This window comes from Harmonia axyridis, chromosome 4, assembly GCF_914767665.1.
Source record: "Harmonia axyridis chromosome 4, icHarAxyr1.1, whole genome shotgun sequence".
In the NCBI taxonomy this organism is placed as follows: Eukaryota; Metazoa; Arthropoda; class Insecta; order Coleoptera; family Coccinellidae; genus Harmonia; species Harmonia axyridis.
This window is the reverse complement of record NC_059504.1, coordinates 5,384,737-5,398,852: the sequence shown is the minus strand read 5'-3', so window position 1 is coordinate 5,398,852 and position 14,116 is coordinate 5,384,737. Positions and strand designations below refer to the sequence as shown.

The 14,116-nt window shown below is 36.0% G+C and overlaps 1 protein-coding gene across 2 annotated transcripts in view; it reads left to right on the top strand.

Annotated features, from left to right (window-relative positions):
- The window catches only part of LOC123678753, a 93,797-nt gene that overhangs the window by 31,422 nt on the left and 48,259 nt on the right, over positions 1-14,116 (top strand). The window contains exon 1 of one of the 2 annotated variants that reach the window (XM_045615941.1): positions 462-711. The exons of the other annotated variant lie outside the window; for it this stretch is intronic. The gene's annotated coding sequence lies outside the window, so the exon portion shown is untranslated. Of the gene's footprint in view, positions 1-461; positions 712-14,116 lie in introns of those variants that run through there. 2 annotated transcript variants of the gene reach the window in all.

Genomic DNA, 14,116 nt, shown 5'->3' with positions numbered 1-14,116 from the left:
TATTGTTATGGATTTCCTCAAATAAAAATTAGTAGCCATCAAAAGTTCAAGTATAATTGAAATAATTCAAAATTCTCAGTTGGTTTCAAAGATTTCATTTGATTTCATTGATATTATTCAGATTTAGAAATAGTAATTTGTTAAAAAAGACAAGTAGTTAAGTAAGAAGAAGAAAAGTTGAGTGACAGTGTCAAAGAAATGACATAGAAGTTGGAGCAGAGGAATTAAAATTGAAAATCCACGATAGCGGAGAGAAAGAATTGAATAAAGACGTCAGACTGAAAAATTGTAAAAAGTAATTTGGAGGAGATTGTTTAAATAAGTTGAATTTGATATCATCATAATTTGAATTAATATGGAGTTGGAGATGAAAAGATCAAGATCATAATATCTTATAAGAGTTTCAAATCGGAAAAGTAATTTGTAGTTGAATTCTTTTGAGTTTGGAGATGGAATGTGAAAAAAATGGAATGAAATAAAAAAAAAATATGGACTTCCGAATACTTTACAAAAAAATCTCTTTGTTCCACTATCCTACATCGAAACAAATGGAATTCTCATGAACCCTGAGAACGTATTTTGATGTAGTCGAATCTTCGATCGTCTACGCAAATTGCAATGGGAATAAAGTTAGAGATCACTGACTCACCCCTCAAGGCAGGCCTTGAGCAACACAGCCTTTTTCCTTTTCAAGTTGCATTTTACTAAGAGGTAAGAATTTCTCTCGTTCTCCATTAATATATTTTTTCGTCGAACATTTCAAACGATGAATTTTGTTCACGATCCTCAAAAAAGATGTTTGAGAGCACTTCTCGCATGAGAATATACATTGAATATATATTTTACACCAGTTGTTTCATTTTTTTATTCAATTATCTTAATGATGATGGCTTCATCAAGTTAACAAGGTGTTTCACAATTGAGGGCTTGAATTCCTAACATCTATTAGTGAGGAAATGTTGTTTTTTTTTCGATGTTTCCATGAATTTTCTTTAATCAAATCTAATCAATGAAAACAATGGCAAAATTGCATGAATTGGGCTTCGAACTGCTTCTACATCCATCGTATTCGCCAGATCTGGCACCCAGCGACTTTTTCCTGTTCTCAGACCTCAAAAGAATGCTCGCTGGAAAGAAATTCAGCGCCAATTAAGAAGTAATCGCTGAAGCTGAGCCCTATTTTGAAGCGAAAGACAAATCGCATTACAAAAATGGTATCGAAGAGTTGAAAGATCGCTATAATCGCTGTATCGCCCTCGAAGGCAACTATGTTGAATAATAAAATCGAATTCGCCAAAGAAATGTGTTTTTTTATGGTAGACCGGAGACTTTTCAATTGACCTGTTGCAGGACGTTTGTTGAAAGATGACTTTCTTATATTTCGTAATTTTTTCATTACAAATTAGAGAAAATAATATTTTAATGACTCAGGTAATCGTCAAATTAACAGAACACGAAATTCAACTCGTGGAAAGTTCAGGACAGAAAATAAAAAAATTCGTGAGTTTCTCAAACATAAAAAGTTGAAAAATGTATATGTCAGATTTCCCTCGACGACTGCCACTGGAAAAGTACCTAATATTGAATGGATATATGTTCAATTGGACTCTCCAGAAGTTAGCGAGAATGATTGATCGCCAAAATCACGCTATTCGGAAATCAGCAAGTTAATTTTCAGCGCTCCAAGTGTCAAGTTAGCGCAGTTTGTCACGAATGAGTAAACGCCTTTATAATTTATTGAATTCCTTCATGCCCTAATGACTTGAGCCAAGAACTCGTCCCAAGCATCTGTATATGTTGTTGAATGTTGGCACACTTGGCTCGAGACCTGTCAGGGCTTACTCTATGAGATTATTTTCGTCAGAAGGACAAATAGGATTTTCCGGAACTTGATATGAGAAAGAAATTTTATTTAGAATTCGTTTGACGTATTTGATCAGTGAGATATTGTTTATTTTGGAAAAACTATATCGAGGAGATATGACGAGGTTGATATGAATGTTCTTTTCAGCTCAAACTGATGAAAGTGTGTTTTTCCATTTGTTGAATAGTGAATTACGCCATCAACAGGCCAATTGAAAAGTCCCCGGTCTGCCATAGTAAAACACATTTTTCTGACAAAATTCGATTTTATTATTCAACATGGTTGCCTTCGAGGGCTTTACAGAGATTATAGCGATCTTCCAACATTTCAATGCCATTTTTGTAGTACGATTTGTCTTTCGATTCAAAATAGGCCTCAGTTTCGGCGATTACTTCTTCTTTGACGCTAAATTTCTTTCCAGCAAGCATTCTTTCGAGGTTTGAGAACAGGAAAAAGTCGCTGGGGGCCAGATCTGGCGAATACAGTGGATGCATAATCAATTCGAAGCCCAATTCATGCAACTTTGCTATTGTTTCCATTGATTTGAGACAAGGCGCATTGTCTTGATGAAACAGCACCTTTTTTTCCGCAAATGGGGCCGTTTTTTTACGATTTCATCCTTTGAACGATCCAGTAACACTAGATAATAATCGCTGTTGATGATCTGGCCCTTATGGAGGCAATCAATGAATATTATTCTTTGCACATCTCAGAATACTGATGCCATAACCTTGACAGCTGACTGTTGTGTTTTTCCTCGCTTTGGAATCGGTTCATCGTGTGCAGTCCACTCAGCTGACTGTCGATTGGACTCCGGAGTGAAATGATGGAGCCATAATTCATCCATTGTCACATATCGACGCAAAAATTCAGGTTTATTGCACTTAAACAGCTTCAAACACTGCTCAGAATCAATAACACGTTGTTGCTTTTGATCGATTGTGAACTCGCGCGGCACTCGTTTGCACACAGCTTGAACCAATCTATGATGGTTGATTTTCCTGGTGCAGACCCCGGAAACTTTTCATCAAACCAAGATTTGGCTTCAACAGTATTTTTTCCCTTCGAAAAGCAATATCCTATGAGCACACGAAATTCTTTTTTTCCATCTTTCTTCAAATAACAAAAGTAGCTTTACTCACAACGCAATATCTCACAAACTAATGGTTGGACTGCAGTCAAATTTTCACACATATCGTTGGAAGGTTGGTACTAACTAGAAATCATATGGATTTAATACTAGCTCGCCATCTGTGCGTCAGACTGGGGACTTTTCAATTGGCCTAATACAAAACCTTACACGAAAGAAATTGAAAAAAATATAGATTTTCACTTCATTTAACTAGAATCTTTATCATCTGAAACAAAACCTGATCTACATTGTTTTACTACTCATTTCCAATCCGATAGAAGCAATTATTTCCGAGTTATCGGAGGAAAATTTAAGATGACTGTAACTTCAGAACTATTAGGTGGATTTTGCCCATAAACGACCTCAAAACAGCGCATTTAGACTTTAAACGCTGACATTAAACCATTACTTCTCCAATAACAATCCTAACCTTCTTCATTGTCTGATAATCTCACAACCAATCAATAACTCTCGAATCTCCAACTCTGCAAAATAAAAAACTCCTTCCTCAAGTTTTCCACCCCTTTTTCCAATCGCTGCATTATCGATTCGCCATCTCGATGCAAATTACTATCCGCATCGAGGAACATTGTTTCGCTGGATACTTCCAATTAAGAAATTTAAATTTTTTCCATCTCGATCGGCCGGTAATACACTTGATTCATTCTTCTTCTGATCTATCGATTTATAGAGAGGTTATCCAATGTGCGAAATCATAGAGTAATAAACATAGATAAAGGGAGTATAAGTAATTTTTACATGTCGCCAACATGGTTAGGTTACGTTGTCGGATTGTGATATATTTTCAAATCTACAATTTTACTATATCGTTATGAATGTATATTATATTGAATTAAATATATTTATTTGAGTGATTTCCGATTAAATATGCAAATTTGAATATTTGGAATCCGATATTTTAACTAATTGTCGAATTTATAACAAGCAGAATATTTATTATTTTCTGTATCTACCTGCTGAAATACAAGGTTTGGCAACTTTTGCTCTCCTAGTGTCATCGGTTGTTTCACGTCGTTTGGCGCGCTCGAAGTTTGTTTTCTGAATTTCTGATATATTTAGGTATTTATTTCAATATATTTTAAGTTAATTAGAAACGTTGATTCACTATGGGACATAAGAAGTGCGTTCTTTGTGGAGAAACTCGCGAATTGAATGAAATATCGTATCACTGATATGTTTTCATTTCCGCGAGCTTCATGTCAAATTTGATAGTTCATGTTGGGGACAAAATTTGCTTACTGAAAATGACATATGCTCTCTCTATCTATATTTATTACTCGGAGTGCGAGATATTACTGATCTGTGGTGCAATTGCTGTGAGGTCGGGTCTAACAGTCTGTGGCCGTATCGACATTGACCCAATAGGCTGCTGCGATCTAGTGATTCCACTGTATTGGAAGATGAAACGGATTGCAGTTCAGGTTTTTCGATTAGAGTGCCTACAATTTGATTCAATCGGCCGATAATCCGAGAACGTTGGCTGCTTCGGTGACCTCGTTTCCAATAGCCCTCCAGATTTCTGTAATTATTGCTGCTTTGAAGTAATTTCTTCGTTTTACTCATGGCTATTTGCCGCAGGATTGAGTCTTTTACGAATATTGCCTGATATTAATCACCCTTGATAAAATTTTGAGTCCCACTTAGTTTGTATGGTATTTTTTATTCCTCTACGTAGAATCACCCTGTAGGAAGCAAATTGGTGAATGCGCTGGTATGCAATATATTTTTTTAATAATCAATCGGACACAAAGCATATGCTTTTCAATGCCCTGATTTCAATCTACTCGTACAAAGAAACTGTCACACCCAGAAGGAGCTGTTTAAATTTTGAATTTTTTTGTAAAACATAGATAGTAGGTATAGCAAGGATTGAATTTGGAGAAGAAAATCGTGAAGGTTTTGTCATGTAGACAATTTTTGTTACTTGAATATTGTGATCATTTTTGCAAGTTTTTTAAATTTTATAATGAACCATCCGTTCGAGGAGATTCAAAGTCGATGTTTAGTTGTTGTTAAAATTGCCAAGAGCACGTGTTCGCAGAATTTATCGCCAGCTGACTGAATTTGAAAGAGGTCGATTTATTGGTCTACAGGAAGAGGGGTTGTCATTTCGAGAAATCGCTAACCGTACGAACAGAAATCCAACTACTGTTATGAGATGTGGTCAAGCGTGGTTTGATAATGCCCAAAATCGAAGAAAGGTAGGCACCGGACGCCGAATAGGCACAAATGAAGTTCAAGATTGAAGCCTAAGATTCATGGTCATTAGACACCGGTTTGCGACAATTCGATCTTTGGCTGATGAGTAGTTAGGAGAACAAGGCCATCCTGTAACTTTTCGAACGGTTTACTGCCGGATAAAGTTCTTTGAACTGCAGCATTATCGATCCCATCTTGTGTTACCTCTGACGGTTGAGCATCGCCGGCAACCATTACAGTGGTGCTGAGAACGTCATCATTGGAATGTGGAATGGCATTAGATAATCTCTATTCTCTTTGGGTGCAAATGATGGCCGAAGAAGGGTTAGAAGACGTCGGGGAGAAAGACGTGAACCTCAGTTTGATGTTGAGTGACATGTACAATGGACAGCAGGCGTTATGGTATGGGGTGCTATTGCACATGCAAGTAGGTAAAATTTAGTCTTTATTCGAGGTAACATGACAGCGCTGCGTGACCTTCAAGAAATAGTGGAACCATATGTTCTCCCTTACCTTAACCGGCTTGAGAATCCAATATTTCTGCAAGATAATGCCCGATCTCATGTTGCCAGAGTTAGTTCAAACTTTTTCGAAGCGACCTATGTGAAATTTTTTGCCATGGCCGCCCAGATCCCCCGATCTTTCGCCCATAGAGCATGTTTGGGACATAGTGGGTAGCAGGCTTGGAAATGTACTCTTCCCCACGGACTTTGGCGGCACTGAGACATGAAGTAGAGATAGCCTGGGATAGTATCCCTCAAAAAGAAATAGACCATCTTATTGCATCAATGCCGAGACGTGTTGGGGAGTGTATAGATAACCGCGGTGGACAAACACATTATTAACAAATTTATTGAAAAAAAAATTGTGAGCCCTTCGTTTTTTCCTCCAAATTTCAATCATTTACTGTTTGCTATACTATGTATGTTTTATAGAAAAAAAATTGAAATTTAAACAGCTCCTTCAGGGTTTTGCAGTTTCTTTGTCAGTTAGTACATCTCTTCACATAACTTATAATAGTTGAGGAATAAAATAGTAGCCTAATATTTTTTTTCAAATTTCACTTCTGTTAGTATATTAGTTCAAAGTTTCAGCACGTTCAAGTTCGGAAGCTTCAAGCACCAAAAATTAATAAGGACCGACCACTCATTGTACCGTTTTTCGACAGCAGACGGAAATATTTCGGTGACTAGTCCTTTCCGACTAACAGTTTTAATTTATTGATGCATAGTTGGCGTTGTATGACTAACAGAGCCATCATATTCATTAACATGTCGTATACGATGATGCTGTAGCTTGTACTTATTTAGATATGCGTAAAGCGTTCAAGGAAAATTTCTATTTCTAACACATGATTTCTTGTCGTCGTCCATGAACTATCTAGTTACATGCTTAAAAACTGTACATGGAATTCATAATTTGATTTTATTAGAGTTTTTCGGTTTTGAGTTATGTGGCAACCGATAGATGAAACATGATGGGGACATTTTTCTCACAGTTAATTTGTATTCGATGGGAATCAAGTGATCAATAAAAGATGAATAGGCAGAGGACTGAAATTTCATCGGCATATATGTATTTCTCTATTTTAGTATCGTAATGAGTTCATTACAGTTCTAAAAACAGTGCTGTATTGAACTCCTTACAGCGTTGTTTTCAGTTATATTTTGCGTTTTGTGGTTGTCTACACTGACTTAGTATCCTATCAAATTTCAACACACGTCAATTGTTAATATAATATAATTTGGTTGTAGTGGAATGATTTGCAACATTATTCGCAATTTCTCTTTATTCTGTTGGTGTTAAATCGAATTTTTCAGACTTAATGCTAGCGAAATATTGCATACTCAGATTTTTGCATAACACCTATCATCTCAACTTCCTGATTTCAATACTTATACGTAGAAACAATTCAATTATTAAGTAATAGTTCACACTTAAAAATTCAATACTAATGAAAAAGAAAAGGAAGGAAGAGTTGCTACAAAAAATGTTCAAATTGAAATCAAGAAAATGTTTTCTCGATAAAGTCTTTAGATATAGACGAAAAGTTAAATTCATCTTGAAGATTTTTGTGGTTAGCATAGAAACATCCTGTACATAATGAACATAAATTATATGAAATATTCCATTTACGTTCTGATAAAGTTTTTTATGCATTCCCCTCATTTCAATCGAATTCAAATTATGAAATTATGTTTCGGCATACTCCTCACTGCGATAAGATCGGGTCATTCCTTTGAATATAGAACGTCTGATTACATCACATCGCTCTACACATGTTTCATGGTTTGGACCAAAGGAAGCCGACCGCCTCTCATTATCACGTTTTGATAAGAAAACCGAGCGGAAGGAAGTTCATGGCTCTCTGGCATAGATTGTTTGAGCTAAAAATCCGGTATACTGATTGGAACTGTTACACCATTTCTTATTGCTCCATGTTTTGCCAATTGAACTGTAAACAAACATCTGGATTCCTATCATATTCTATGCGAATTTGATTGAATAACAATTATATGATATATTTAATAACTAATTTTTGTTCAACTGATATTTCATCATTCAATTAAAATCATAGTTATTATGAAAAGGCGAAAAGAGTTTTTATCGTATCATCAATAATTATGATCCTTTTATTTTTATACTTCAGTCATTATTATGGGAATATAATATTAAAGCAGATGGAAAAATTCTTTAACTTCTAATAATATATACATTAGTTACCAATTCATAATATCATAGTTACCTACGTATTCATCTGAATTATTTCTTATAAATTACATGAAATCATGTTTTGACAATTAGTAAAATAAAGGTGGTTCCTTTCTTATTCATTGCCAGTTATTCTTATGCTTTCTTTTCCCTGCTTTCGCTTTCTTTCACTGCTTTTAGGCCTAAGGCCTAACATAAGAAAAAGAAGCACTTTTTCGTCAGATTTTCTTCTGAAACCATACTTAGTTCACTGCTAGCCACCCCGTTGTTGCAGATATAAGATATCTCCACCAGCGTGGAGAAATGTTATTGACATAGGTACTGCTCTTTATTTAGCGATTTTCTTTTTAAAGAGGAAGTGAATACCACAAGGCTGAACTGTGCATTTACGTTTTCTGTTGGATTTAAAGAGTCTTCTGTGTGTAATATGAGATGGTCACAAGGTGAATATTTTTAAATGTCGAAATTCGAAAACGAGCGGTTCGTCGCTAAACAAAATGAAATGGACGTAGTGCGCGATGCGTATTCCGCACAGAATCATTATTTTCGAAATGAAATTGTACTATTTGCAAGCGTTGTTCAGGCGTGAGTCTATTCATGACGAATTGCCAAACCAAACTGAGAATGAATCACTTGACAGCTGTTAAATCGGTCGCCATCTTGAACAATAATGCCAACTTAAAGTTATATACCTCGAAAAAAAAACACCCGTTATTATGATTGTAGAAAGAAATCACAATTCGAAAAGAAGTACGTATATCATCTTTACGTATTTCGATACACGTTGTGCAATATTTCAGAACCAAAACATCTTGCGTTCAGTTCTTCGACATAACATAACAATAACCTTGTACAGATTCCCACATGAATTCGAGAAATGTATCTGCCATAAATTCCACTGTAAAAAATTAAAGGAAAAACATTCGCACCGGATGTACTAGCGAACGCCACTGTCAGCAATGAATTTTCCTTATAATAGCATCGGAGGTAATAACTGGCATCATGCTCCACACAGGAAGTATTGTTTTAGCATTATAAATGGTTCCCAATGGCTTAAAAACTTATCAGCATTCAGTGACTGTCGTAATTGGCCATATGCCTGAAGTGGTACGTTTGAAATAGGATTTTGCATTTGTCATAATTGAAGAATGGCTAACACTCCCGTATGTATGTACAAATGAACTGCGCTAATCGATATGGGGCATTAAATACATAAACAAAGGTTACTTATGTGAACATTCCGATCTTTCTCCAGACAGTATTCAATGGAAATTATAAGTGTCTTAACAATGGTTTATAGTTTTTCTACTAATCGGTGATTCACGACTATCAGTAGATCAAATATATTCAATTTGAATGCTCAACGAAGTTCAATTCTTGCCAAAAATAATCTATTAGGTGTACAACTTTGTTTCCGCCGTTTTGCAATAGATGGCTGTAGTGGTGAGTGGTTGTTGAAATAAATAGGTCGTAGATGTCCATAGACCTATAATAACATGGACTGGCCCTCACGTGGCTTCTTCTCACTTCGCTCTGCGGACTATCGAAGAGAGAGAGGTGTTGTGTAAGATGGAAGTAGAAAGGCAAAAAATGCGAATTTACTAAGGGAATAGCGCGTTTTTAATTTTTTTTTTTGAACGCCAATGAAGAAGTAATCGCCGAAACTGAGGCCTATTTTGAAGCGAAAGAAGAAGAAAAGTTGGAAGTTCGCTATAATCGCTGTATCACCCTCGAAAGCAACTATATTGAATAATAAAATCGAATTTTTCCGAAAAAATGTGTTTTACTATGGTAGGCCGGGAACTTTTCAATTGGCCTGTTACACGTGCTGGTCTAGCCCACTACCAGACAGGGATGGTCACAATGACGTAATTCTATCAACAGACAAACCCATAAAAACATGCTGAAAATCACCTGTTATCAGCAATTTAACTGCACAGGTGCGAACAAGCCTTCTTTCAATCCATATTCCATCATTTAAACCAACACACCCCATCCGATGTGCCCATATCGAAGAAGAATAATAACCAATCCTATATACATATACCACAAATGGCGCTTTGCTGCGTTCATATTCCATTGTATTCCTTGAGTAATGGCAGTATTTTATGTTTGGGATAATAGAGCGTCATCCGACAGGCATACTGAGAGTCGCGAATCTCAAAGTAGGCCATAATTGCACCATAGAATCAGAGCCGTGGGTGTATACATTTCTACAACTCCACTAATTGTGCGAATATTTGCGGTGTATACACAAATCCATTTGGTATGTTTAAATTCTGTGCGTTATTCATCAACGGCTTTTATAGATGAACCAGGTTATGCCTTCGACAAACGGATGTGGAAAATGCAGTTTTGAAAGGACTTTTTTAGGGTCTAATTATTTTTTCGCTGCTGCATATGGTTCTTTGTTGGGAAATACGAGGTATGGATGTATAGAAATTTTAGTACAATGTGTTTTAGTGCGTTTGTTCTGAGCGCCTATCATTTTGTCACAATACAGGTTGTTCAATAACTTTTTCGGTTCGGAGAAAAACACAATTTTATGGTTTGAAATACACTTTATTATTCAGTATAGTCCCCCTGAACATCAATTCACTTGTTCCAACGAGATTCCATGTTATGAATTCCATCCCTGAAGTGAGAATCTGAAAGGGTTGCAAAATACACTTCTACAGCTGTTATAACATCATCATTTGATGGAAAACGCTTTCTACGAATCCTTTTTTTTTGGTTTGGTAACGAATAGAAGAGATTTCCAAAATATAAAATTTCAAAATTCTCTCAAAGATGAAGAACAAAAATTTTTTCATAAAATGAACCAATAATCTTCTTACTCTACTTTGAAATCGACACGACAGCAAAAAATCGGACCCTTTTACGGTTTATAAGTTTATTATCGCTTTCAAGATGAGTACTTTTATTGCACTACGAGCTCGTCTTTGTCCGAGGTTTATTATTTTCCTTTATTTATCCGCTTTCTCGGCAAGGCCCCTTATTTGCCACCTGTAATGTTTGCATTTGTCATCGGTATACACTTACCCGTTGTTTTCGGTTTTTTGTATCATTCTCGTCACAAAATTTCAATCTGATTATCAAAGAACTGAACTGATTAATTTTCATCAAAAATTGTCTGGTCTGTTTTACAATTTATTGTGTTTCATTCAAATTGCAATTTATTTGTGAAGACATCAGTTTTGAATTGACTATATCTACAGAGTGTTCCTAAATTGGAGGTACAAATGGAAATGACAGATTTCTCGGATCCTTTCAAGAACAGAAAACTATAACACGAATCCGCAAACTCTTTGTTTTTGAGATACTGGTGTTAAAGTTCCAGTTTTTCTCTCATAGCATCTTCCCTTCACAAGATATTCAACTAGCTCATGTTTATGGGCTATTTCACTTTTAAAATTATCCAAGGAATCTCTCAATTTCTTTCGTAACTCTAATTCAATAAGAAAAATCGAATTGGTAATAAAAAATAGTAATTTTTCGGCAACCGTCCGGGAAGTGCTCACTTCCCGGACGCTTTTTCTCTGAGAAAGTAGCATTTCCCGGCCTAGTCCGGAAAGTACGTACTTCCCGGACTAGGCCGGAAAAGAATCATAGAATCCATAGCAACCGAGATAACGGCTGACAGTTCATATGAAATTGGTTGTCAAAAATTTACATGTTTTTTGATCGCAATCGCAATAAAATATGGAAAGCAGCAGCGATAGTGATATTTTACATGGTTGCCGAAAAAATATTGTACGCAACACGCCCGAAAATGGTTTTTTTGGACTCACAGACTTCCAGGACTCGCTTACGCTCGTCCTGGAATTTTGTCTATTCGTCCAAAAAAACCCTATTTTCCGGACTTGTTACGTAAATTACTATTTTCGGCAACCGTCCGGGAAGTGCTCACTTCCCGGACGCTTTTTCTCTGAGAAAGTAGCATTTCCCGGCCTAGTCCGGAAAGTACGTACTTCCCGGACTAGGCCGGAAAAGAATCATAGAATCCATAGCAACCGAGATAACGGCTGACAGTTCATATGAAATTAGTTGTCAAAAATTTGCATGTTTTTTGATCGCAATCGCAATAAAATATGGAAAGCAGCAGCGATAGTGTTATTTCACATGGTTGCCGAAAAAATATTGTACGCAACACGCCCGAAAATGGTTTTTTTGGACTAACAGACTTCCAGGACTCGCTTACGCTCGTCCTGGAATTTTGTCTATTCGTCCAAAAAAACCCTATTTTCCGGACTTGTTACGTAAATTACTATTACGTAACATGTCCGGAAAATAGGGTTTTTTTTTGGACGAATAGACAAAATTCCAGTCTGTGAGTCCAAAAAAACCATTTTCGGGCGTGTTGCGTACAATATTTTTTTGGCAACCATGTAAAATAACACTATCGCTGCTGCTTTCCATATTTTATTGCGATTGTGATAAAAAAACATGAACATTTTTGACAACTAATTCCATATGAACTGTCAGCCGTTATCTCGGTTGCTATGGATTCTATGATTCTTTTCCGGCCTAGTCCGGGAAGTACATACTTTCCGGACTAGGCCGGGAAATGCTACTTTCTCAGAGAAGAAGCGTCCGGGAAGTGCTCACTTCCCGGACGGTTGCCGAAAAAAACTATTTCGAGTAATTTGGTTCAGAGTTCGTTATCAAACCTCTTTTTTTCACATTGTAGTTATGAGTAAATAATAATAATAATAATAATAGAGTTTATTCAGTTCAATGTCGTCAAAAATTTTTTTTCGATTACCCCCAATAAGAAAGATCTACGCCTTCGCATTTAATAGACTCGTAAGTAAAATAATAGAACAATCAACCGTGATTTCAAACCTCGAAGAGTAAACTATGACCTAATTTTAGGACACTCGTCTAACCCCCTCTTTTCAAATTTAATTACATCCCCTGCGTAAAAATATCGAATTGCTTTTCCATCTTCAAAGTTGGCGAGGAACGAAATTCTCCACCAGCCCATCATAATTCAATCTTCCCTGAGGAACATACTTCAGAATTCGCGATACAGCCTGATTTATAAATGAGAAAATAGATGGAAAGTTCCTTCATGAAAATGAAAAAGAAACATTTTGTGATGTGCACTCGAAATGAACAATTCAGTTTGTGAACTTATGTTCTGTCTGAAGTTTCGGCTATAACTTCATTAGCAGCATCAGTTTAATCCACTGGATGTAGCAGGTTCGGTGGATTCTCTAAAAGCTGTTCGTTGTATAGGTAAACTCGATATCTGTATGCTGGGGAATGACGGAATGAGATTTATGTAACAGAAGATATTGAAATTGAAATTTCCAAAAAAAATCTCAGCTGTTCCTCTGTCGAACTTTTACTTTTACTTTACTGAAACAATCATTAAGCATCCACATCTCAATATCTTTATTCAAAACTCAATAATCTATATGTACCAGTTTGTTCTGAACGATTTTTATTGAAACGGCTTCTGGTTTTGATGCACTGAAAAATACCACCATAAATATCCTTTCTTTTGAAACGCATTTCTATTGAATATTTAATACTGTTTTTCAATAGACTCCACTACCTCCTTCTGTCATATTTTTATAGGGATATAGCTGAAGGTTGTTCAGATCATAGTTTCAATGATATTTTCAATTTTTTTTGTTTTCCTTCTTGTTCTATCTACATTTTTTTCCATTTCATTCTTCAAGATATTCAGAAGAAAGACCCTTCTCTTCAGTCTTCCATAGCATGTATAGTTTAGTTTTCTCTTCTCTGTTCTTATCACATATTTTAAAAACTTGTTCCTTATTTAGTCCTACTCTATTATTTTTCACTTCATTTTCTTAACTGATTCATGTTCGTTTGATAGCTCCAACAATGTTTAATCTACTGATGTTTTGCTGCGATTATTTTTATTTTACTCAATTGTTATAATTAGGCTTTTTTCTCTGTTTCATCTCATCAAGCCAAGTAGCTTGACATCTTAACCAACTACTTGACTTGAAAATCAAGCTCGTGAAAAATTACATACTTGAGCTTGACTTGACTTGATTTTAGATATTTATTGCTTGACTAGATATCAAGCTACTTGATGATACTTGAGATTGATATGCACGCGTCGGACGGCATATATTTCTGAAATCTCGTGCTCGCTTAGACTAAATAAAGGGATTCCTCGAGAGCCGAGAGACTGAAGCATTCGCCAG